The following is a 26842-nucleotide window of genomic DNA, read 5'->3' on the forward strand; positions in this document are numbered from 1 at the left end:
TCATCTTGATCTAGTCTAGTTAAGTCCAGAGAGATCACCAGAGATTGGTCATAAGTTGATGAATTTTATTTCATGATACCTCATGAATTTGTTCACTAAAGTGATGATCAGTTGCAGGTCGCATAAATAGAAGTATCCACATATCCCTTTCTATTCCTTCCCTTCCTATCTCTTTTCTTCCTCCTTTGCTTCTTTTCTTCCATCATTCCATCCTTCCCTCTCTTTCTGTCCCTCCTTTCCTTCCTTCATTTTCTTATTCCCTCCTCTCTTCCTCCCCTTTCCTTTCTTCCTTCAATTCCTTCCTTCTTCTTTCCTTTCCTTTCCTTTCCTTTCCTTTCCTTTCCTTTCCTTCCCTTCCCTTCCCTTCCCTTCCCTTCCCTTCCCTTCCCTTCCTCTTCCTTCCCTTCCCTTCCCTTCCCTTCCCTTCCCTTCCCTTCTTCCCTTCCCTTCCCTTCCTTCCTTCCCTTCCCTTCCCTTCCTTCCTTCCCTTCCCTTCCCTTCCTTCCCTTCCCTTCCTTCCTTCCTTCCCTTCCCTTCCCTTCTTCCCTTCCCTTCCTTTCCTTCCCTTCCTTCCTTCCCTTCCTTCCTTTCCTTTCCTTTCCTTTCCTCTTTTCCTCTCTTCCTTCCACCCTTCATAAACATTTATTAATAATTTAATGTGTGCATAGTGTTGAGATTCTTATGGCTTACATGGTATCTCAGAACATTGCACCGGTAACAACAGAACCTAAGAGATGACATATATAACTGCCAGAATGATCTGTCATCAGAGGTATGACAAAGCGCTCTAGAAAAACAAGAAACTCTTCTGTTTAAAGAGTTAAAAGGGTCAGAGATGTCTCAAGTCCCATGAGGAATTCATGACAATGTCTGTTATAATCCTTACCTCTGTATTGCACACTCCCGGATCCCATCCCAAGATATTGTTGAATGAATGAATGCTTTCATATTTATTGAAAGAAGTGGACAAGAACCATAGGACCAGAATGTGTGAAAGGATTTCCTTCTTCCCCTTAGTAGGACCTATCTACATGGTGGAAATCACAGATTTCCCTAGAAGGAGAAACTAAAACTCAGACTTTTAAAGAAGTCTGGGAAATTCTACTGCAAACTGAGTGTTAGAAAAAAAATAATAAAAAAGTAACAACATTTGAGTTGGGCTAAATTTCCCCTGAGCTTCATTAATGTAAAATACTTAGGAAGAAATTATGATCACATCTATAAAAATACTCTAAGGACCAGAAAAGTCACCACAAAATGCATGGTTTCCGCTCTACCTGTTTCCAAGGAAATTGTGCATATATTAGTGACCCTGACATTTACTCCAAGAGCATGCTTAAGTATAAACAGAGAGAAAGTATCTGTTCCTGAAATCATTACTATTGCATTGAGCTGCTCATCCTGGTTTTGTTGGGATTCAATTTACCTACATGCCAAAGATAACAAAAATGTTATAAGGCTTTAACCATAGTAAAATGATCAAGAAATTATTAAAATTCCATGAACCAGATGGAAAACCTCCAGGGTATGCCATATGAGTACTGATATAAGATTATAATCCTTCATTTATGAGCAGCCTGTTTAATAGCATACATTACCTACTACTCCACAAAAACTACTCTTTTCATGTATAACTGTCCAGAGGCCAATTACTTAGGGGCCTGACCAAAAACTTTAGAACATTAAAATTTCATTAGCCAATCTGTAAAAGACAGAAGTACTCATTAAATTAATATCAGTAGAAAAACAGCACAGTATCATTCATGAAATATGTATTGACAACATGGCATCTGTCCACCTACTGGAAGGCTATAAATAACTATGATCTGTGAACAAGCTTTGTATCTTACCTGACAATTTTTAAAAAATCATGTATTAAAAGATGCAGGAATTAAAAACAAACAAACAAACAAACAAAAAACACCTCTAGGAGCACTAGCTAAGTGATAGCTAAGTACTAGTAAAGGACTTCAAGAGATTATTTGGTTCTGTTTCAATCAGGCAGGTAAAAATTCATTAACCTCATTTTATATTAAGTAAATGAAGTTCATGAAGTCTAAGTGATTTGTTTGGGGTCATACAAGCAGTTCTCAGTAGGAAAGGGATAAGAAATCAAGTTTTCTGTAGCCTAGTTGGGAAATTGTCAAGGTCTATGAGATGCAGTAGGGCTAAGAAATTGGGAGGGGAGGGGAGAGAGAGGAACTGATTAGTTGAATGAATAAAAAAAGAACCTATTGAGGTTTACTACTTGGCAAACATTGTTCTAAGCCCTGGGAATGCCAATACAAAAGTGAAAATCTCTGCCCTCAAGGAACTTGACTCTAACACAGTCCTGTTGTTTTGGTCCTCTTCCAGAGTGAAGGACAACAACCATGCTGGATGATGGACGATGCTATTGTGCTATCCCAGTCACCAATGGAGTGAGTGAAACAAGGCTGTGTGCTTGCTCCTATGCCTTTCAGCGTAATGTTTTCAGCAATGTTGTTAAATGCCTTCAACGAGCATGAATGTGACATCAAGGTCAGCTACCACACTGAAGGTAAATTATTCAATTTGAAAAGGCTACAAGCCAAGACTAAAGTGGAAGGAGTGTTGGTGCATTTCACTCTGTACCAGCTCACATAAGTCTTTTTAGGTTTTTCTGAAATCGATATTTTTTTATAGCACAATAATATTCCATTGAAATCATATACCATGACTTGTTCAGCATTCCCCAATTGAAGGGCATCCCCTCAATTTCTAATTCTTTCTGCTGCTATTTCAATGGTCTGAAAAAACAATGTCAATCATAAGAAATGTTATATGTTTTACTGCTTATTTGGGACATCTTCAGAAGTACAACTCTCTCCACTGTACCACATTGCCTAATAGGAGGGCATTACTTTCTTAATAAGTAGCTATTTGTTGCAGTGAATAGACTGCTAGACTCCAAGTCAGGTATACCTGATTTAAATCCTGTCTCAGATACTTCCTTAACAGTATGATCCTGGCAAGTCCTCAGTTTCCCCATCTATAAAATAGTGATAATAATAGCACCTACCTCTCAGTGATATTGTAAGGATCAAATAAGATATTTGTAAAATGCTTTGGAAACCTTAAAGCACTATATGAATACTAGCTCTTTTTAACTACACAAAACTGCCTTCTACTTGAGACTTTTATAACTTTCCTGGTTGCCTGAGAATAAGTTAAGTGCATTTGGCTATCATATCTGTTCATTCATTCCATTAAACAGCAAATAATCATTGTGTGTTGTGGAGTTTTCCAACCTGGGTTCTATGAGAGCCCACAGAAAATCTCACCCTTTATAACGTCTGTAAGACTTGGAGTAAAAAAAGAAAAAGTACTAAACTGGAAAGAAAGAAAAAAGTTTTATGAGTGAGCTAAAGGAAATTATCTAGGCTGGTAGCAGCTTCATCTTCTTTGGCTACAGATTTGGGTTTTTATAGCTTTTTAGGATGGGAAAGAGTAAATAGCCATCCAGTGACATTCACGGCAGAAAAGAAATAGGGAAGAATACAAGCCTCAGAGTCACAGGAGTTGCTTTAGGTCAGATGGGATCTTCCTGTAGGAAAGTGCATTTCTTTTTAGTTAGTCATTTCTTTTTTTCTTTATTATTTTGATTAATTTCCATAAGCTTTTGAGTTTTAAATTTTTCTTCCCCTCCCTTCCCACCTCCCTCCCCAAGATGAAGTACAATCTAATATAGGCTGTACATATACATTCCTATTAAACATATTTTCATATTAGTGATGTTGTAAGTAAGAATTAGAACCAATAGGAGGAACCATCAGAAAAAGGAAACAAAACACAACAAAAAGAAAAAAATAGCAAATAGTATGCTTTGATTTGCATTCAAGCTCCATAGTTCTTTCTTTGGATGTAGATAGCTAGTTAGTCATTTCTAAGATAGTGGAGGATACCTTTAAGATAAAATCAGTCTGGTTCATCCTGTTATTGCAAGTAAGCAGGGGAACAAGGTACAGCCTGAGGGCCTCTTACAGACAAAACCCCATAAGGCCCTGTTTCTTTATCCTTGATGGTTTTCTTTATATGGGGAGAGGTTTTCCCAAAACTCGAAGTACTCAAGCTCATCCTTCTCTGCCATGAGTGACTGCTATAAGTACGGACTATGCTATGCTCTAGAGAAACAAAGAACTTGTAGGGAACTCATTCTTGGGAGATATGAACAAAAGCATGCATGTTGTGTGTCTGGGGACAATGCTAGGTACATTCTGGAAGACATTGTCTAAAAAAAGTGGCTTTGTGTTTTAATCTAATCCCATGATAAACTCTTGGGTTTATTGTGCAGTGGAATAAACAATGAATTGCTTAATATAGATGTATAAATGTATAGATAGCTCTCATTCACTAGGAGCTTGCATTTATTCTACTGCTGGGCTGCCTTACCATTGGTTGGCCTCTGACTTTGACTTTAGAAAATTAGTTGGGCTGATCCCCAGTGATCAGCCCGCCAATGTGTTGCTACTTTGCCATATTTGATAAACTTCTTTTCATTCTAAAAAAAGAAAGAGAAAAAAATTATTTAACTTAAATAAGCAGCCTCATTAGGTATGCTTCATACAATGAAATATTTATGTCAAATGTGCTCTTCTGAAATAGTGTAAGAAGCCTCTCACTTTACTTTTTAATTCATTTCTATGATACTTCCTTTTAATGTTAAAATAAAGCTTGGTTTGTTAAGATAAGAAAAGGAACAGAAAAATTAAATTATAATGAATGTGCTGATAAGAGTTCAAATAACTCCAACTACTCAGTTAAGAACTTGCATAAAGATCATGCAAGGTATCAACTCCAGTCCATGTGATATAGTGAGTAATAACCAAGAAATGGCCTTTATCTCTTAGCTCAGGTCAGTGTAGTTCCTATTCAAAGTCATCAGACTGTTCATTTGATGCCCAGATCTATGATTTTCCAAAAAAAAAGATTAGAATGCCAGTCTTCATTATGCAGAGCTCCCAACTTGGATCAAGATGTTTCCTGGAAGTAAAATAGAGAATAAACAAAGAAGATTTTAGTTTGAGAGGTATAAAAAAAGTATATGTGGTTAAACTATGGCCCTTCAGCTCATTTTATTTTTCACTGTAGTTTCTTCTCTTCTAGTGATGAAAGTCATACATTCAATAATTCAATGATAAGGGATTAAAAATATAAGGTTAATGGCTGCTTTTAAAACTACCAACTATCAAGGTCTCATGTGCTGAGCTATTTTTATGGTCAAATTTTAATGGAAAGAATCCTATTGATGTATTGTTATAGGAGGGCAAGAAGGTTTATCTGTTTAAATGAGAAAAGTGACTAGCCAAAGCGTAATGGAGCAACATTGACTGATGGACTGTTTGGCAAAAGATGGGGGTCCATTCAGCGGTTATAATGAAAAAGCTGACCATTTTGAGAAAGGTTTATTTATACAACTTGTCAGTCTGCTTCAAAAAGAAATCATTCTCCTAATGACAAGACATGAGCAACAATCTTCCCCAAATGCTGCACATCCGAGTAACTGCATCCAAAATGATTGAGTCTTGCATAACATTGATGCAACAAATGACTGTCTTTACTAAGGAGAAAACCAATCTCAATGACTGCTGTTGATACTACTGACTGTGGATACCATGAACATTTCCTTTGTGGTACATTATTTTGACAGTGAACAATGGTCCATTGGAACATTTTGTGTCTGAGACTCAAATGTGTCAATATGACGAATTCTTTAACATTCTTTAAATAACTCATGCTGAGGCTATTTTTGACCACTTTCAGTGACATCCTTAGCACTTTAAAAATTGACTGGTCATCAGTGATGTCGACCTGTTTTGATGGCATACCTGCTATGTTGTCTGGATGTATTGGGAGTTCAAAAACATCTCATGAAATGTAAAAAAAAAAATTCCCAAATAGTGAAATGCTCCATATACAACTAGGTGGCAGAGTGGAAAGAACAGTGTCCCTGGAATTGGGAAGACAAGTTTGAATCCAGCCTCAGACACTATGTGACACTTGGCAAATCATCAGACTACTGCCTGCCTTAATCTGTAAAATGGGCCAATAGCACCAATCTCTCAGGGTTATTTTTAGGATAAAGTAAGACAATATTTGTAAAGCACTTTGTAAACCTCGAAGTGCTATACAAGTTCTCTTCTTCCTCCTCATCTTCTTCCTCATCTTCTTCCTTCTCCTCCTTGTTTCTTCTTTCTTCTTTCTTCTCATTGCTACATACATTATTTGAACCTCGTCCTGGTCAGGATATACATTTCAAGCAGAAAGAAAAGAATTTGATTTGACTTTTGACATCATTCAGATTCTTTATGTCTTCATGGAGAAGAGTATTAAGTGACATGAAATAACGGGAAAGATTTAACAGGGGGAAGGAGGTCAATTGAAGATCCTGAAGTCATTTTTGAACGCAAGAGAGACATGTAGAACACTTGTGGCCATTGTAAAACATCAATCAATTATTTCATAATCTTTATAAGAGATTGATAACACTAAAATAAAAGGCAGAAATCTTTTCCAAAAACTAAATACATTCACATTCTTAATTATAGTGCCTTCCCTCTATTGGTTATTTTCAACATATTTTGTATATAGCTTGTTTATACATAGTTATTTGCATGTTGTCTCCCCCATTAGACTGTGAGCTTCTCAAGAGCAGGAATTACCGTTTGCCTCTCTTTGTATCCCCTATGTCTAGTATGTAGTTGACACTTAATAACTGTTTATTAACTGACTGACTTTCATTTTTACCTTTCACACAATTTCCCTTATAATCCAAATGGTGGTAAAAATGAATAAGGCTCTGCAAGCTCCTTGTCTCAACTATTGAAATGATTGGTGTAGGAAGGTTGGGCAATTCTTTGACTACAATGTGATGTGGCCCCTAATATTTTCTTTTTTTAATTAATTAATTTTTAATTTTCAACATTCACTTCCATAAGATTTTGAGTTCTAATTTTTCCCCCTCCCCAAGACAGTGTGTAATCTGATATAGACTCTACATGTACATTCATATTAAACATATTTTCACATTAGTCATATTGTAAAGAAGAATTAGAACCAATGGGAGGAACCATGAAAACAAAGAAAAAAAACAAACAACAAGAGAGAAAATAGTATGCTTCAATCTGCATTCAGACTCCATAGTTCTTTTTCTGGATGTAGATAGCCTTTTTCATTATGAGTCTTTTGGAGTTGTCTTAGATCCTTGCATTGCTGAGAAGAGCTAAATCTATCAAAGTTAGTCATTGTACAATGTGAGTGTTATTGTATACAATGTTCTCCTGCTTCTGCTCACTTCACTCAGCATCAGTTCATGTAAGTCTTTTCAGCTTTGCTCATCTGAAGTCGGTCTGCTCATCATTTCTTACAGCGCAATAGTATTCCATTACATTCATGTACCACAACTTGCTCAGCCATTTCCCAATTGATGGGTATCCCTTCAATTTCCAATTCTTGGCCACCACAAAAAGAGCTGCTATAAACAGTTTTGTACCTATGGGTCCTTTCCCCATAATATTTTTAATCTGTTTTCAGGGATGCTGTGAAAATATGAGTAGTGAGTTATATGTTGATTTCTCCAGCTTAAAAAAAAAGTTTTGTCATATCGACCCATTTGAGTCTCAGAATCACCTAGCTCCAAAAGAAGAGCAAGACAGAATAAATTCATTTTATCCCTTCCTAGATTTAGTGGTTATTCATGCTGACTAGTGATTTGAGCGGCAAAACTTGTAAAATTGTGTTTCTAGTGAAAAAACTGTTAAGTGTAGACATTTGACAGAGATGAGATCAGAATTATTGCCAAGAAATTTAGTGTCTTTTGGGGAGTTAGTGCCTGAAGTCAGATTGCTCTGGGGTTCTTGTTGTTGTTGTGTCTGACCTTTTGTGACCCCCAATTGAGATTTTCTTGGCAAAGATGCTGAAATGGTTTGCCATTTCCTTCTCCAGCTCACTTTACATTTGAAGAACTTAGGCAGAGTTAAGTGACTTGCCCAGGGTTACACAACTTGGAAGTATCTGAAGCCAGATTTGACCTCATGAAGATGAGTCTTCCTGATTGAAGCCCTATATTATATCCACTGAACCACCTAGCTGTCCAATACTATGAAGACCAGTAGTAAATCGCTTGATTGGCTAAAAGGATTAGATTGGTCTTCCATGTTCCAGGACTTTTACAAAACTATTTAGAACTTTGAATTCTTAATTGAAAAATGCTGTTCATATGAAAGCCTTTTTTGGAATCTAGCATATATTAAAACAATCTATGCAGTAAATTGTCCAAATAGAGCCTCATCTCACTCATGAATTTGTACACTGCCTAAAAACTGTATTCATAAGTTAATTACAATGATGTGATTAAGGCTTATAAGTCCACAGCACATGGTGATCAATGTCTCATTCTCTAGCATAGTAATTCTCAATATTTTTGGTCTCAGGATCTCTTTATACTCTTAAAAATTATTGAGGATCCACCAAGAGTTTTTGTGTATGTGGGATTTATCTATTGATATTTACTATGTCAGAAATTAAAACATCTTGGTATTGATGGGTGCTCTGGCCCTAGACCTAAGATCATGTCTCTGGAAGTCTCCCAATTTCTCAATAAGCCCCTGTCCTGTGAGAAAATTGTCTCTTGTTGTAGAACATATTCTCCTATCAGAAAAGAGAGAGAGGTGTCTGACCCAAGGTTTTTTGTCCCTGGCTGGCCCAAGGCCTCTTTCTCCCACCAGATCCTCAAGGTCCATGCTTCTGACAACTCCCTCAATGTCTGGTATGCTCCCTACAAGTCATCTGGACTCTTAGATTACCTGATTAGTACCCCTGGCATTCCTTTCCTATGATACTTTTTCATATAAACCCCAGCAGCATCCTCAGTCTTTCACAAGTTTCTCATAAGGACCCTTGCCTGCTTTTGTTAAAGCATTACAATAAACTTTTTGACGCTTAACTAAGAAGGCTCAAGTGTGTGAATTTATTCCAGGCAACTCTGCCTTTGGCATTCTGGGGTCCTAGCACCCCCAAACCTCATCAGGCATTGTTATGAAAATAGTTTAGTCTCATGGGCCCCCTGAAAGAGTCTTAGGGACTCGGAGTCCCTGCACCACATTTTGAAAATGGCTATTCTGGTACAGGAAGATTAAGAAACTTTAATCTGTTTTGGTCAGTTTAGATTAGCTAGTTTGCTTAAAGATAAAGATCATGAATATTGACCGTCTTTTTTTGCCTGCTTGGTTTTCACTACAACAACAACTTTGTATTTTGTATATCATTTAAAAAAACCTTATTTTTAAGTAAAGATTAGTTAATTTTAAACAAATTAAGTTTGTATTAGTTTTTTGAGTTTGATAAATAAAAATGTTATGAATGAGCATTCAATAATTGTTTCCCTTTAAAAAATTCACACTCTAAATGTGCTTGCACACCTGTGAATGTGATGTGACTATATATATTATATATATGTATATACACACACACACACACACACACACACACACACACACACACAATAGCACAATATCTTAAATAAGTAGAGAACAATGGCAACCAGGAGATATATTCAATCCTTTCAACATTTATTGATTAGCACCTACTAGGTGCAGAAACCTTCCCTGATTTTTCCATGAGATATATTGCCTGTTCACATCAGCTGGAGCCTTCGCTCTGGAACCTTACAGTCTATTTTCCTTCACACTTAGTTGTCATTGTATTCACTGCCCAAGTAATTTAGAATTCACCTTCTTTCACAAGGTAATACATATTTTTTCTTTATAAATAAAATTGTAAACATTTGCTCTTTGTTATTTTCAAGTGCAAAACAAGACTTTTAGTTTAGACACCAATGTACTGTGTTGCATTTGAGATTTTTAAACAATTATCTTCACTTGCATTTTCCAAGAAAAAATGGCAAATCCATATGCTAAGTAGTAGGAAACACAAATACTACAAATATAATAAATAAATTTATGCTACACAGATTGTGTTGCCTTTTCCCATGTTCCTTCTTATATAATTTACTGATTTCCTTGACCAATCTAGTCTACAGATGATTGTTTTTATTGAGAGTCTGCAGTATCTTTAGTGTTGTTGAAAAACCCCCCTCAATTTTTAGTTTTTTTCTTTGTAGTTTGGAGAAAATACAAATACACCTCATCATTTATGTATTTCCTTTCTTCCTCCTTTCTTCTCATTGTCTTTCTTCTTTCACAGGTGGTAACATTGATTAGTGCCATTTGCTAAAGATTTCATTTCAGCCGCACATCCAAACTAATTAGCTTAGGGATTGTTGGAATGAAGGTTTGATGGTTCAGAAGGTAGGTTCCTACTTTTCTGCCCCTGTGGTGATCACATGGCCAACAGTTTGCCCCTTCAATAGGGCACAATACTTTTCAAAAATGAGGATTAAAGGTATTTGAAGATGAACTAAAATGCAATTTCAATGATAATAGACTTGTGCTCTAGCAAGGCACTTTTAGGCACTGGAGAGACAGAAAAATGGGACAGTCCCTGCTTTCAACTGAACATTCATTTTTGCTACTGTCAGGTGATAAAGATAGAAAAGGTGCTAATTCTTAATTGAACCAGTACATTTTACCTTGAGGAAGCAGTAAAGGGCTTCAGGAATACAACATATTATTTTAAACTAAGAGACTCTTTGTCCTAATTATTCCAGACCTTGCTAAGTACAAGAATATAAATAATTCAAGGAAGTCAGGACAGCTGTACCTTCTTTCATGCTCTTTTTCCTTGATGATCCTCAGCCTGGGTTTTTTTTTCTCCACGAGCTGCAAATTGTCTTAATTGATACACATTTTGTTCCCTTTGAATGAATATATAAAAAAACTCTGTGAAAATTACTCTTGGGGAGAGAAGTTTATATTTAGGTTTTGTGGTCTCCTTTCCCTGTAACTAGAGTAAAAATTTAGTTATTCTTGAGCATAATTTTTTTCTGAAAATTTTCTTCTTTTTAGTGAAATTTTAAAGAGGATACAAAATATACACAGGGATAAAAAATAATTACAGTGAGGGGGGTTGGGTAGGGGAGAGCAGCACTACCTCCTGGCAGGATCAGGAAGAACCCACTAGGAAAGGTGAAGTCTGCATAGACTCTTGGATAAAGCTAAAGATTTTAAGAGGTAGAAAGGAAGAAGAACATTGCAAGCACAGAAAGACAGCCTGAGAAAAGGAATGGGAGTAGAAGATGGATTATTGTATATAGGTTTAACAACAAACCATCTATCCACATCTCAGCTTAACCTGTAAACACCACTATGCTGACACATCATGATATAACCAAAGTTAATGAAAACTTATGAGCTGATGGTTGGCATGATGCCTTCTCTGTCTGTTTTTCTATACATCAAATGAGTACTGGTCAGTAAGTGCGGAAAAGCTGTGCTTGTCTTGAACTGCTGCCATTGAGAATTAGAGGGATGCTGTTGAGGTGGATGCTTTTATTCCTCATCTCTGGCCCCTTTGAGAATAAAGAGAAAGGTGGATGCTCCTATACCCTGTCTCGACCTGCCACCATTGAGAATAAAGTAATTAACTTCTTATCTGGGGCTTCACTGTCCTTTAAGTCTGTCTGAATCCAGTGAATCTAAGATGGACCTGAGCTCTTGTGTTATGCATGGTAATCAGTGCTTAAGAAATATCAGTTTATCAGCTATGGGGAGAATGGATTAGGAGGGGAAAGAGTGGAAGGGAAGAGCTGCGATTATTTTCTATTGCTTAGCTATTCATGTCTCTCTCAAATAAATGTATTGCCTTCCTAAAGAAGCCTTGGAATTCAGTATCAGAGACATGCTATCTCTGGCGATTCCAAGAGATAAGGGGTGCAAAATGGGCTGTAGATACCACTATGAATCAAGAATCCTCACCACATGAATCCAATCATTCATGTTAAAGAAGTTTAGACAAATTAATTAGGTCACAAATAGAAAAACCTTGTCTACCCCTCAACCAGCAAGTATTTGCTTAGCACTTACTAGGTATTATTGTTCTAAGTGATAGAATTACGAAGACAAAAGTTAAGCAGATCCTGCTCTCAGGGAGCTTACATTCTATTGGAGGAGACCCCATATAAGCTCTTCCCAACATTCCAAATAAGACATGCAATGCATCTTGATGCTGGTTTCATGGATGAAGAAATAAGACCCTCGAATAAGCCATAGGCTAGGTTTTTTAGTCTCTGTTATTTTCTAACTAGGGAGTAAACACTTGCAATTGCTAGTATTGAGTTAACTTGGATGAAAATGTAAATACTTATCCAAGACATGCTGGTTTGAGAATTGATTGTTATCACATGTAACATAACACCTAACTACAATGATCCCGACAAAGGTTAGATAAATACAACTTGGACAGTTCATACTCTCTTTTTGGGTTGAAAGTCCTTCAATCAAGTCAAATCAAGTCCAGGAATACTTAGTTAATGCTGTGGCTGTCAGAATCCTTCCCCCATTCCTCTCCAAAATGGAAGGGAATTAGAAATTACAGAAGGATTGTTTCCTGGTCATTGTATCCAAAGGATAGCTTCTTTGGGTAATGAAACTGAAAAAAAAAACTTAAGTAAATGCAAGCCTATTAAACAAAGCCAGTAGGGTCACTTTGGAAGAAGCAAATAATAACATAAAAATTTTGCCTCAAGTTAAGAGTCTTGAAGGAGGCAGTTTTCTATCCTGAGGGCTCCCCTGTTAATCTAAGGCCCTGCACACAGTTGGTACTCAGCAAGTCATTGCTATTATTGTTGCTGCTGACCGATGCTTTGAATGCTCTGGACATAGTAATTGCCTTCAAGGATCTTATCTACTTGGGGAAGTCGGAACTGAACAGACCGTAAGTAGAGATAACTTAGTTATTAAACTGTGTGATAGAGACAGGTGATGATTAAAGAGAGTCCCTGAAGCTCTGAGGAAGAACTTTTCATCTCTGTTCTGTCCCCAAGGATGAAACCCATCGTCAGGTTAGAGAAAGAAGAATTTAAATCATAAAATGGCATGTTACATTTTTATGGTTTCTAGAAATTAAATGATGCCACTGTGCTAAATGTCCTTGTGATTTTCGTTAGGGTAACAACTTTTTCTTTTCCTTGATTTTTTTTTGAAAGCCTTATAGAAGTGGCAGTCTACATTTCCAGCTGTTGCCATTTGGTTATTTCCAAATATAGCTAGTAATAGCTCCCCACCTCCACTCCATCCACCTCTGTCTCTTGAGAGTTCATTTAAAAAAAACATCAAAAAATAACCCACAGTAAACTTTAGGAAGAGTATATTCCTCTCCCACACCCCTCCCCCATTACAAAGAAAATTATATAAAATGTTAATTTGAGTGAAAGACTGGAAGAAGTGGTTTCAATTCTTAGAGGCAATAATTCATTTCTTGAATAATGTACTGTAAAGGATATTTTAATTCTAGAACTCATAGATTTGGAGACTTACAGAAAATTCAAGATCATCCGGGGCAGCAAGGTGGCATGGTGGATAGAGTGGGGGACCTTGAGTCAGGAAGATCTGAGTTCAAACGTGGCTTCAGACACTTTCTAGATGTATGGTCCTGGGCAAGTCACTTCACCATGTTTGCCTCAGTTTCCTCATCTATAAAATAAGCTGGAGAAAATGGCAAACTGCTTCAGTATCTTTGCCAAGAAAACACCAAATAGGGTTGCAAAGAGTCAGATGTGACTGAAAATGTCTAAACAACAATCCTGTCTAACCAACTCATTTTATAGATGTAGAAATAGACCCAACCAGGCTAAGTGAGTTACAATAGGTTGTAAGTGACTGAGTTCAATGCCAACACTCATTTTATGGTATCATGAACTTGGCAATAATTTAATAAATACGGCTTTCAGGGTATTATTATCATTATCTTTGTCTTTCCATTGCCTGGCATAGAAGCCTACACATAGTAGACACTTTAGTGAATACTCATTAAGTTGAATTATTTTGCGTATTGTTAGGGTTCAAATATTATTGAAGTTTTTCAAATCTCTAGCTATGAATGAAAGTGATTTTTCTTCTTTCCTCCAAGAGAATTCTTGTTAACTCAAGAAATTCAATCAGAGTGGCAAATTGCTTGTGATAAGGACTGAAATCCGTATTGGTTCACAGGGCAATATTGTATCTTTGGTATCATTAATCCTGTGCCAAAAAGAATTAAAAAATCAATTGTATGTTTGCTTCCCCCAAAAGCCTACAATAATCACAAAAGCAGAATGTATTCTTTTGATAGTAACTTTATTATTATTATTGTTATTATCATTATTGTATATTTTAGAGATTTGAATAGACAATGTGGGTTGGAAAAGATGACTATGAATATAATGATTTAAAAGTGTAGTCCTTCCTTTAATGATATATTAATTAGAGATCGTGTGTAAGAGGTAAAGGCTGAAAAATATACTGCTGCTTTCATTATTAAAATAGGTATCACCAGGTAACTAACATAATTATATAGATATATAGTATATAAAATATATATTATACATGTGCTGTGCTAAGCCATATCAGTAAAGGGATATAAAAATAATAGGAGTTTAGAATGGTGGATGGAGAAATGACCTTATGGTCAGGAAGATTTGGGTTTCAGCCTTAATCCATATAATACTAGTTGCTCAAGCTCGAAGATGTCACAATCTCCCAGTTCACCAGGCAACTCTCAAAGACTGTAAGTTTCATGTAAATTGGCCATCTTCATCATTGGAGGTAGTTTGTACACCAGGATCCCAACCCCAATAAAATAAAAATAAGTGCTTGTTGAATTGAAGTCTATGATTAGTGTGCATGTTTACTCCCATATAAGGACAAAATAATGAAAGTAAAAGAAAAGCACCATCTTTGGCACATTATGTTCGTACATGATGTGACTGTAACTAAAGTTAAAAAGATGAATGTTTAACAAATATAGGAGGCACTAAAAATCATACATCACTGCATAAAAGACTTGAAAATAGAAAAATGTGGGGTTGCTTTTGCGTTAAAATAGCTGAAATTAGTGGCTCTGTAGTTGGATATTCTAGGGGCAGATGAATAATTGTTCACCATTACAAATCCATTCATACAGCAGGCAATCAAGTTTTTTTTCTGTATTCTTTTATTTCAATTTTTATAACTTAGTCATTCTGCCACATTACCTGTGTTTCCATGGTAACCACCACACACCCATAATGCCTCTATGCTGGGCTCAAATGGGCTTCAATTTAGTTTCATCATTTTGCTGAAGATAGTTTTTCTCTTCATTAGTTTTGTAGTTGAAAAACTCATATAAACTATAGACTGTCTTGAATAGGAACCCTAGGATGCCTAGGCATTGAAAGAGACTTTAATAGTTGCTTGGCATCTATAAACAGTGGAATTAAATCATGAACTCGTGGCCCTCACAGCATTATACCTCAAACACTTTCAACTTTGATGAAACATCCATATTCTGCTTTGATTTTATGATTCCTATTTTGCTCAGCAAGGAATTTGGATGTTTTTTTCCCTAGATAATATTGAGCTTTTGTTTGCAATTTCTGAAAGCTTTATCTGAAATATTCAGTAAGCTACACATCTAAGCAATGATGAAATGTACTTATTTTCTACCTCTCAGAATCTGAGTGATCATAGAAATTAATACATACTTAACTTGCTACATGAAGGAAAAAGCAGTTTAAGTACTTCTCCTTAACTATTTTTATTTTTCAGTGTGAAGAAGTTCATATTTCAAAGGAAATTGTCATCCAGTTTGTTTGACCTGCAGCATTGTCCTGTTGGCTTGTTCTTGTGGAGCTTAATTATACAATTTACTATTTTGAGGAAGCATATTTAATGACTCTAAAAACTTACTTCCCCTATTGGTCCTATATGAATCTCATTAGTCTCTTTTCTTTTATCATGCCAATCACTCGGATTCATAGGTGTTTAGAGAAAAATGAAAAATGAGAAAGGCACATTGGTAATCAACTTTCTGCCTAATTGTAACTCTATTGGAGTTACAATGGGAATAATCTAACCATCTGTTAACAAAGGATTAAAAAATATTTTAAGTGTGTGTTGAGTGCTTTGGGGAAAAAGAAGACTTATGTAATTTTAAACCTCTAAAATTTCCACAGATTATTTACCTTTTAATAATAATAGTTTGCAATTATATAGCACCCACTATATGCCAAGTGTTGTGTTAAGCACTTTACAGTTATGCCACATCATGATTTTCCCCATCACAGTGTCAATATATCATGGGTCGTCACAAGAAACTAAATGGGATTTTTTGGGGAGTTCTACGCAGATGACATGCAAAGGCTAGCAGATGACACAGAAAAAGTTTTGAAGCTCAGAAATGCATAACATATACATATATATGTAATATTATATAATATCAACATATTTTATCTTCTAATACCATACTAATTCAGACTTCTCTGGTATGAAGTGAGGGCCAAAAATTTTACATGGATTTTCGATTGTGGGGGCACCATGCCCCTAACCCCTATGATGTAGAAGGGATAAATACACAAATATTATCTCATTTAATCCTCACAACAACCCTGGAAGGTAAGTGCTATTATCATGCCCATTTTAGAAACTGAGACAGGTAGTGGTTAAGCAACTTTCTCCAGGGTCCCACAGCTAGTGGCAAGTGTCTCAGATCAGATTTGAATTTAGGTCTTCCTGACCACAATGCTGCCTTAGCTGCCTTTTCCACTTATGCATCCAAGTTCAAGTTAATGTGGACTCCTGATTTGTAGGCAGTTTGAGGCAACACTGGCACCATCATGGAAGAGACATTCTTACCTCATATCCCCACATCCAATCAATTGCCAAAGGCTTACTAGTTCTCCCTTAATATCTGTCATATCTGTCTTTTACTTTATTCTCTACTATGGATTCTGTAATCCAGAGGGAGTGTTTCCCAAAGATAATTCAGACTTTGTGTGTCTTTTCATTGGCTGTTCTCTGTGCCTGGAATGCTCTTTCTCTCCGCATCTCTGCCTATCTTCCTTCAAGTTTCAGCTTAAATCTCACCAATCAAAAGATGCCTTTTCTTATCCCGGTTACTAGATTAGTGTCTTTCCTCTGTCCTTTTTGTTAGCTCCAAAGCATCTGTGTCCTAAAGGAGGCTCTGTGGTTTGAGGGAGTTTTTCATTCTTTGGCTGTTGTCTGCTAAGCAGAAACCTGAACTCTGGTGGATGGCTGCAGGTGGGGTACAGACATTAGCCTTGCTCCAGCTTTTTTGCTTTAAGGGTTGCATCTCCCCTTTCCCCTTCCCAAGCCCACATGTCTTGTCTGTACTTCTGTGCCATTTGTTGTGCTTAGCATCTGTTGAAAGTAGCAACAAACATACAACATCAAGACATATTTCTATCCTCCTTTCCCTTCCATCATCTTTCCCAGCAGTTTGTGTATTTAGATTTAGCCCAGGAATGATGCCAGTCACTTACTACTGAATAGTGTTTCAATTGTATTTACCAGTTTTATAATGTAAATAGCTTACTTAGGCTTGGATGCAACTGTTTTATAACTTTGAACAAATAAATCACTTCCTTTCTCTGTAAAAAAAAAACAAAAAACAACCCACCAATTTACCTTGTGTTTACCTTGTATGGAGAAGGAAATGGCAAACCGTTCCAGTATCTTTGCCAAGAAGATCCCAAATAGAGTCATGAAGAGTTGGATACCAATGAAAAACAATTCGACAGAATGCTTCATATGCAAACAGTTGTTTGCATGATGTCTCTCCCAATAAAATGTGAGTTCTTTGAGTGTAGGGACTGGTTTTGCCTTTCTTTGTATCCCCTGTCCTTGAGGGAAGGGACCATTTTTGCCTTTCTTTTTAACCCCAGTGCAGCCCACTACTTCCCTGAAAGTTCATTACTTCCCCATCTTTCCCCTTTTCATGGCTGTGGCGATAGGCCTTCACAAAAGGACCAAGATCTTTGACATCTGTGCTTCTTTCTTAGTTTGACTTTTGATGTTTAAACATCCTCACCCTTGCTTTCTCGATGTCTCCAAAGAACAAAAGCTGAGTCCATAGCACATACAAAGCAAGTATCAACCTGCTTTACCCCCTGTGACTTATCTGGAGTGTCATATATAAGGTTTTTCATCATATTTTCTTTCTCAGTAGAAATCCTTGGGTTAAGGGAAAGAGCTGGCCGTGAGAAAGGGCTATACGGGCCAACCTGCCACCTCTGGGAACCAGTAAAGGAATGACGTATTGTTAGAACTGCTAGGCACATAGTTGAAAACGTGCATTAGGTGAACTGGAGCATAACAAACACAAGTCTGTTTTTGAAGGTCACATATCAAGCACTAAGGAGACACATGAATTAAGTGTTTGCTAAGATCTGAATATATGTGAAGATGAGTAATATCTAAGGGAAATTTTAAACCCATCAGAGTCATACTTCTGTTTCTTTAACAGTAGCCTTGTGCGTCTTTGCTCCGTTAGTTACTTTTGGCATTTTTTACTCCAGCTGCCTTTTTGGCAATCAGGATCTATACCTGCTGTGTGAATGTGTGGGATTTTAATATCAGGAATTAGTCAGTGAAGTTTGTATCATCTTCAACAAATGTCACAATGTTTTGTGGAGAGTGGAGTTAGTCAGCAATCTTCACTTCTCCTGAAGGTCCTTATAACATTGTGCCTGAATTTGAAGGAACGTACTCTAGCATTTTTGGAAATGAAATAAATCCTCCTTCTTGAAACATCTTCCCCATTCTTTTCAATCAAACATTTCTTTTCTGAAGGGCTCTGGGCAGCTCCAGTTGGCTCTCTCCCTTTTAAACACTGCTAACTTTACAATTATTCAGTTTTCTTAAAGATTTTTGAAGTTGCAATTTTTTTTTTGCATCTCTCTCTCTCTCTCTCTCTCTCTCTCTCTCTCTCTCTCTCTCTCTCTCTCTCTCTCTCTCCCTCCCTCCCTCCCTCCCTCCCTCCCTCTGTCTCTCTCTTGTTGTTATGTTGTCACGTCAACCAAAATTTATTAACAAAGGGGTAAGGGAAGGGAATAAGCATTTATATATTAACTATTATATATCAGGCACTATGCTAAGCTCTTTATAAAAATTATCTCATTTGATCCTCACAAAATATCTGGTAGGTAGATGCTGTAATTATATTAGTAAGCACCTACTATGTGCAGGGCTTTGTATCTGTTACTGGGGATACAAAAAAATGCAAAAACAATGGTCCCTGCTCGCACAGGTTTGTGTGTATATATAGATGTGCACTAGGAATTCAGCTAGACAAAGATAGATAAGACATTTATTAAGCACTAACTATGTGCCAGGGTTAAGACTAAGAGTTCCAACAATTTCTCCCCCTTATCTTCTGTGAAGTTAAAGAGTACCAGGCCAGTCACACAAGCACCAAATCTTAGTTTTGGAAGATATCACAAAAGTGATCAAGTCTACTCTTCTTGCCAAGGTAAATATAGGCTAGTTTCAAATAGTGATTAGCTTGGTGGCAATACCTTACTTTTCTGTCTCTTCAACCTTTCAGTGTTGCTCTAAGAAAGTTATTCTAAGCTTAGTTGACCCTTAAAAGTGATACTTAGGTTTTTTTGGTTTTTTTTTTTTTTTTTTTAGGAAATTGGGGTTAAGTGACTTGCTCAGAGTCACACAGCTAGTAAGTGTCAAGTGTTTGGTCTGAGGTCAGATTTGAACTCAGGTCCTCCTGACTTCAGGGCCAGTGCTCTATGCACTGTGCCACCTAGCCGCTCCTGATACTTAGTTTTGATAGACACTTGGAGAAATCTCTCTTTCTCTTTGTTTCTGGGACATCACTAATAATACATAAAGACAAAGCTCTAGATGGTAGCTTTCATATTTAGGATAAGTTTCACAAAATGGGCCAGGGGCAAGTAGCAAAAAATATACTCTCAAATCAGATTTTTAAAACCAATTCAGTTTAGTGGCAGACTCCAGGACACTTTGAGATTGGCCTGATGTGGGGAGAAAAAGGAGAAGCTTACCTAGTATGTGGCAGATAGGAGGGAAACATCTGGTAGCTTGCCACCATAATTAATGATTCTTAATAACTAGGTGCTAAGTTTATTTGGTTCTAGCTACCTAAAGAGTGATCTCAATGATCTCGCTACTTTCTTATATTTAGGTACCTTAAGGAAAAACTCTGGTCAACCAAGATTGGGTCTGCCACCACTAAATTCAGTTTTTTTCACGGGTCCCAAATTATTCTCAGGTAGCTAGTATCGTTGAAGGATAAAATAGATTCTTGAAAAAACAAAACTGTGCTAGCTTGGGCAGTATATATACTAATATTGCAATGATACAGAGAAGATTAGCATGGCTCCTGCACAAGGATGACATGCAAATTCATGAAGTGTTCCATATTTTTTTTAAAAAGAAAAAAATAAAACCAAAAATCTTCAATATCATACCTCTGATTGACGGTGTCCCACCTCCCAGAAGCTAGGACTCTGGTGAATTGATGCTACCCTTGTAAAATGTGTAAGACTCTGGTTCGGAAGGTTCTTGGATTGAATGTCTAGGAAGACTTATCTGATAAGGATGGGTTACATTTAGATATAATCTGGGTTGATCCTTTCTAACCCTTCCTTATTCCAATCGCTGAAGAATTGCCCTGGCCTTGAATTTTTTGCTGCCCTGTGAAGGTTTTATATATTCTGGGGAAATTGTTCAGGTAACCTTTAATTGGCATTTATTCTTTGTCATAGAATGGTTTGAAGAACTCCTTCCTAGGAAGGCCTTGGGGGACCATGAGGTGGAATTGTTGGAGGTACTTTGTTTTATAATATTATGAAGGAGGTGAAATTGTTTTCAAACAATCATAGTGAGTAAGAATTCATAAAGGAGAAAGGAAGTTCTTTCACAAACTTGGTAGCAATCTTGGATCCTTGGATGCAGGTGGGATATAGTTGGTTCAAGTGACCTCGGCTTGAACCACTAAAATGATTTCCTTAAGCCTGAGGCATACAAAGTTCAGCCTGTTGGAAGTCGATGCACTAAAGATTTAGGAGAATTCTCGCTGCCCTGTAGAATATCTTTCTAACTCAGCTTTGCCATGAAGAGTGTGGAGTTGAAGGAGAACCTGAATAAGTAATTGGATCCTTAAAAATCTCTTATTGTAAGTAAATTTATTTTTATTGCATCTTACTGTTCACGAGTATTTCATTTCCTTCTAATTCCAAGCCTGAATCACCAGAATGGTTCTAACTGTAACTGGTCCAGAGCACATGGTCTTGAAAGATAAATGAGCCTTGTTTCGGTTGGCCTAGTTATCTCTTTAGGAACCAGATGAGGAAAGGTTTTTTTCCCCCCCCCCATGGGGGATTTAGAAGTTAACGGGGAAGATAGGTTTTCCTAGGCCATGGATAAAATATCCTAAGAAAACCAATCTGGGAGATTCTGGAAGGAAGGCTTTTCTCCCCAGATTTATTTCATATTACTCTCATACTTTATATTCTAGGCAAACTGGCACACTTTCCATTGCATCCCACATATAACGTTTTATCACCTATGTCCTAGTCTTTGCACAGGCCGTCCCATATGGCCATAATTCTTTCCCTCCTCCTTTCTTCCTATTCCTAGCTCCATTCAAGGTTCATTTAAAGGGGTATCTGCAAAATGAAACATTTCCAGTTGTTAACTTCCCACTTAACCCCTACCCAGAAATTATTTTGTATATGTTTTCTTTATATTTTGCATTTATTATTTTATCTGTGTATAATATACTGTTCCGTTAAGGTTTGTTGCTGAGTCCTGTCTGTATTCAAAATCCAGTTACATGGAAGCAGGCATTTTCTAACTTGGAGTTCTGAGATAAGCAGGTATGGCTGAGCTTTGAAGGTGACACAGTGTTGAAGACTGGAGTGAATGAAATAGGCTTCAATGATTAGAATAACTTTTAGGGTAATGCCTGGGGGAAAAAAGGAAACCAGAATTGTTGTGTAATTATTGAACAAATATAAGTTACTTGGAGGACAGGTAGGTGGTGCAGTGGATAGAGTACTAGACCTGGAGTCAGGAAGACTCATCTTCCTGAGTTCAAATCTGGCCTTAGACAGTTACTAGCTGTGTTGTGACCTTGGAGAAGTCACTTAACCCTGTTTGCCTCAGTTTCCTCATCAGTAAAATGAGCTGGAGAAGAAAATGGCAAACTACCCTAGTATCTTTGCCAAGAAAACCCCAAATGGGGTCACAAAAAGTCAGAAACTACTGAAAGTGACTGAACAACAACCTCAACAAAATTCATCTGACTGTATTCTGAACCTAAAGAATTAAGGGAAGAGACAGAGGCAAAAAGAAATTTTAGGACTATATAATTATAACTATAATTATAATATAACTGTGTAATTAGAACTAGTTTGTCTGAGACATATTTAGTGGGATATTAGTTAAGTACAGTGTAGATCACCTCAGTTTAGTAATGGAAGCATCTACTCAACGCTTTATTCATGAAGGAAATTTTATAGACAGTTTCTGGGGCAAAAAGAAGACACTGAAAGTTACAATTCCAGAGAAATGATCAACTGAGCACACAGGTTCTCTTCACTCATGTGCTCCTTTGGCAGGTTTCTACTTTCTCTCACAGATATTAAGTACTCTAGCAGGAGACTGGAACCCAGGTTTATGTGTGGATTACAATGTATTTATTATTGATGCATTTGATTACATCTATGAATACCTATGGTTATTTACTTTGGCTCATTCTTAAGTAAAATATAATGTTTAAGATCTAAAAGAATCATTATTGTGAGTGGATATTTGTGTAACTAGAAAAGCATCATTGGACATTTGAGAACTAGAACAGTGAATACTCCTCAACAAGTTAACTCCTAGGACACTGAGAGAATTTGAGTGTATTCTTGTAGTGGTGATTGGTGCTTGGGGGCTTGTACTCAGACCCCACTTCTAAGATCATATTTCTCCCTGGCCTCAGAAACACTATCCCTTATAGTTTCCCTCCAGCCCAAGGACCCTATATCTGGCAGTGGCTCGTGAGTGGGCCCAGTGAGGCAAACTGTCTCCCTGTTACAAGAACAAACCGACCTCTGTAGAATTTCTCTTGTGTGAACAGGCCCATCTTGTACCAGCAGAACTATCAAGTACTGATGCCCACAGTTACCATACACAATCCAGAGGTCAAGCTATCTTGTTTCAGACATGAAAGACCAAAAACACACCCTTTAGGAAACCTCCCTCCCCCATTTCCAGGAGTGAATGACATAGTTGTATGTTATCACCTAATTAGCATACTTGGCACATAATCCACCACTTTTCCTAAATAAGCTTTAGCATCATTCCTGTTAGGTTACAAGTTTCCTAAGGAGCTCTGCCCACGCCATCAGTGGTGGTCCTTTTCTGAAAAAGTAGGCCTAGCAGCACGAGACCAGGCTAGACCAGACCATAGAATGAATAGCTGTCCATAGGGCCTGAGAGAATTGTGAGGTGTCACAAAGTAGGTACATGACCTAAGCAGATATTTGTATATGTGGTTTTACTTCAGTAGAATATAAGTTCCTTAAGGGCAGAGGCTATTATTATTGTTATTGTGTCCCTAGTGACTGTCACAGTTAAGTAGAATATGTATCAGGCGCTCAATGTGTTTTCGCTGAAGTGAGTTGAATTGCAGGTCTTTGCTTAGACCTTAGACTCTAGCGCCATATAAATTGAATGGAAAAAATCTCTAGAGATCTGTGAATAGTAGCATTGACCAGCCAATTTCCAGAGCAAGGTACTAGAAATGGGTTGACATAAAGGCACTGATGGAGGAAAAAAAGGAAATTAGGCAGGAGGCAACAAAGTAGACTCACTAAGTGTCCTGAGCTTTAATAAAATGTGAAACTGTTAAACTTAACTGTTGTCATAATCCTTCTACTCTTCCCCTCTTTCCCCACATTCATTGCATATTCTCCTGAAGTGTTTTGTGCTAGTACTTGTTTGAAAAAAAAAAACACCAACACCAATTCAAAAACAAAAACTGAAAGGGTTTGCATGTGATTATGGAGGATCAAGGGAATGGTTGGGGTAGTGAATATTTGATGGTCTTCTCCCTCCCACAGTGCCACTAGAAATGGTGACAGCTGAAAAGCTGAAGAGAAAAACAGAAAGCTGAGACCTGGGATAGTTGGTTTTAAAAATGGGGTTATGAGTTATGAGACCTGTAACACCTGGAATCACACATGGTTCCACCAAAATTATATTCAAAGTCACAAACAACATATGGTGAACTGAAAAACAAAACTCGTAATTTTTTTATGGAAAACTGTGATGAATTGAAACAGTCCTCGAAATAGTAATTTATGTAAGTAAATGGAGGAAATTAATTGTGAAGCATCTTACAAGATGGATTATATACCCAATATTGCTCGCAATTGTAAAATAGTTACCAAAACCAAGTAAATACTTTCTCATTAAAAAAGATGTTTGTCAGATTCAGGAAAAAAATTGATCTAAAATATTACATTAAAAATTGCCATTTGATACCATTAATTTACAGTATTAGTTTTCAAATCAATCAATAAGCATTTATTAAATCCTTAGTATGAGCCAAGCACAGTATTAGGTGCTAGAAGTACAAAGATGAAACAGTTCCTGCCCTCAAGTAGCCAACATTCTGAGCTCTTATTGCCAGTTAATTGCCGATTAAAAAAATGAAAACTTTTGTTTCTGCAAAGAGGTTGAGAAACTCTGCTCTGGGTTACAGCAACACTTTTAAAGGGTGGTTTGGTAGAAAAGTGGATTTTTCTTTAGAATTGAGAGCCCTGGGTCTATTCTGGCACTTGCTGCGTGACTTTGGGTGAGTAAGAAAACTCCTCTGAGTCTGCTTCCTAGTCTTCATGATAATGATAATTATAAGGAAAATTACATTTTAAAATTGGTATTTTAAGATTTGCAAAGCACTTTACAGAAGACATCTGTACCATCTATTTCACAGAGTTGTTGCAGGGAAAGTGCCATGTGAAACTCAAAATATATACAAATATGAGTTGTCTTCTATGGGCAGCAACCTTCCTGGGCCTACTCCCCAAACTTTCACTCAAACTCTTAGGCCAGGTTTCAGAGGTTCTAGGGGCAACATTAAGGGTGGGAGAGTTTTCTATGACTGCTGCTCCCAAGCCCCCCAGCAGTGTGCTTCCTGTTGACTATCACCCAGAATTAATTGGGTTTTAGAAAGGGTGTTTATGTCTCTTCAGGTACAGCAGGAACAGTTGGTACAAAAACAATCAGAAAGGTCTGGTACACGGTCTCCCACAAATACAAACAGAGCCTGGGGGAGATACTAGGCACAATCTGAAGGTACAGTGATCATGAAACACATGTAGAGAACATGTGGCCAAAGGGTAAACTCACAACAACTGCTAACTGGAAGTTATTTCTTGAATCCATAGCTGGTATTCTTTTCTGGTGCAAGGGGGTCTTCTCCCGAAGTTGCTTCCTCCCTCAGCATATCATCTTTCTTCAACCTTTTTTGTCTTCAGATAGAAGTTGGTATATCTGTCTTTGCTTCTGGCTTGGTGCAGTTTGTTACTGGTCTGGTCTTTGATTATGTGGTCAATGAGAGGGAGGGTAAAACCCGCTCTCAGTTCAGGCCAAATCTCTGTTGTCCCTCATTGCTCTTTTGGCACAGTTGTAAAGAAGCGGGGAGGATCTGCCTGGAAGATTGACAGCTTTGCTTCTGGACTTGTGTTCTTAGTCAATTACTGTTGCGCCTTCTTGGCCCAACCAAGGAGATTCATACCTCATAAGGGAGTCTTATAGTGTAAACTGTCCCATTTACACATTTACAAGTTCATTTTGCTCTTAACTCTGATTACTTACATTCAGTGAAGTGGGTGAGGGAAAGTGAAACACCCCACAATCCCTGCCCCTTCACACAAACATTTTTCTCTAGAGTTACTTACTCAGTTTTCTTTCTCCTCCTATTATTTATCATTAGATCTTTAGTTCTTCAACTTTTCTCCTTTACAGCCTCATCATAGCATGGTGGTGAACCAAATCAATTCCCCTCCCCCTTCATGTGACTTCACAAATATAATTTATTAAGAAGCTTTTAAATTTTTGTTTTCTGCATTTTAGAGTTGGGAACAATATTTGATATGATAATCTGTTTGGTAAGATTTTTTTTTTGGAGGCAATTGGGGTTAAGTGACTTGCCCAGGATCACACAGCAAGTAAGTGTCAAGTCTCTGATCTGAGACAGAATTTGAATTCAGGTCCTCCTGACTCCAGGGCCAGTGCTCTATCCACTGTGCCACTTAGCTGCCCCTTGATTCCACTTTCTTAAAGGCCGCAGAAGGCAAGTTCTAATAGCCCTTGCTAATTCAGAAATGCTTCAAATATGGAATTTGTGATAGCTTCTGATTCTGTGAACCCAGAAGCAGCTTTACTGATTTTCTTAGAGAATCTCCTCGCTAAAGGGTGGATGTCTGGGTAACAGCAAATGAAACTGTCTACTCTTTTCTATGTCATTCTCTTTCAAGTCAGCCTTTATTATCAGCCCTTTTGCATTTTCTGTACCTGTTTTAAAAACCTAAATGGGTTGTTGCATTCCCTGAATATCTGGACCTGTCTTCTTATTTAATTCCCCCTTTCCATCCTCATCAGAAGTATTTCTTTCTGAGTATTAAAACTATTTCTCCTTGGAAAGAAAATGTGGTGATCTGCATCAGTGAAGTACTTGCCCCACTATAAAATAATGGGTCTTTGAACTACTAAAATGATAATGATGATAATAGCATTTATATAACACTTTAAGATTTACAAAGCCTCATAACAACCCTGGGAGGTAGGTGCTGTTATTATCCCCATTATACAGCTGAGGAAGGCTGAGTTACATAGAAATTAAGTGACTTTCTCAAGATCAC

At 37.3% G+C, this 26842-nt stretch overlaps 1 long non-coding RNA gene and 1 other non-coding gene across 2 annotated transcripts in view; both read left to right on the forward strand.

Moving 5' to 3' along the window:
• Positions 1-2367: 2367 nt before the first annotated feature.
• LOC144454887 (uncharacterized) overlaps positions 2368-26842 on the forward strand; it is a 69500-nt gene continuing 45025 nt past the window's right edge. The window contains exon 1 of the long non-coding RNA XR_013483438.1: positions 2368-2539. This is a non-coding gene — a long non-coding RNA (uncharacterized LOC144454887). The remainder of the gene's footprint in view (positions 2540-26842) is intronic.
• On the forward strand, positions 20243-20349 carry LOC144454912 (U6 spliceosomal RNA). The gene has a single exon (XR_013483460.1). It is a non-coding gene; the product is annotated as a U6 spliceosomal RNA (small nuclear RNA).

The sequence above is a fragment of the Phascolarctos cinereus genome, unplaced genomic scaffold (genome assembly GCF_003287225.1).
Source record: "Phascolarctos cinereus isolate Bilbo 61053 unplaced genomic scaffold, phaCin_HiC Scaffold_7;HRSCAF=346, whole genome shotgun sequence".
Classification (NCBI taxonomy): Eukaryota; Metazoa; Chordata; class Mammalia; order Diprotodontia; family Phascolarctidae; genus Phascolarctos; species Phascolarctos cinereus.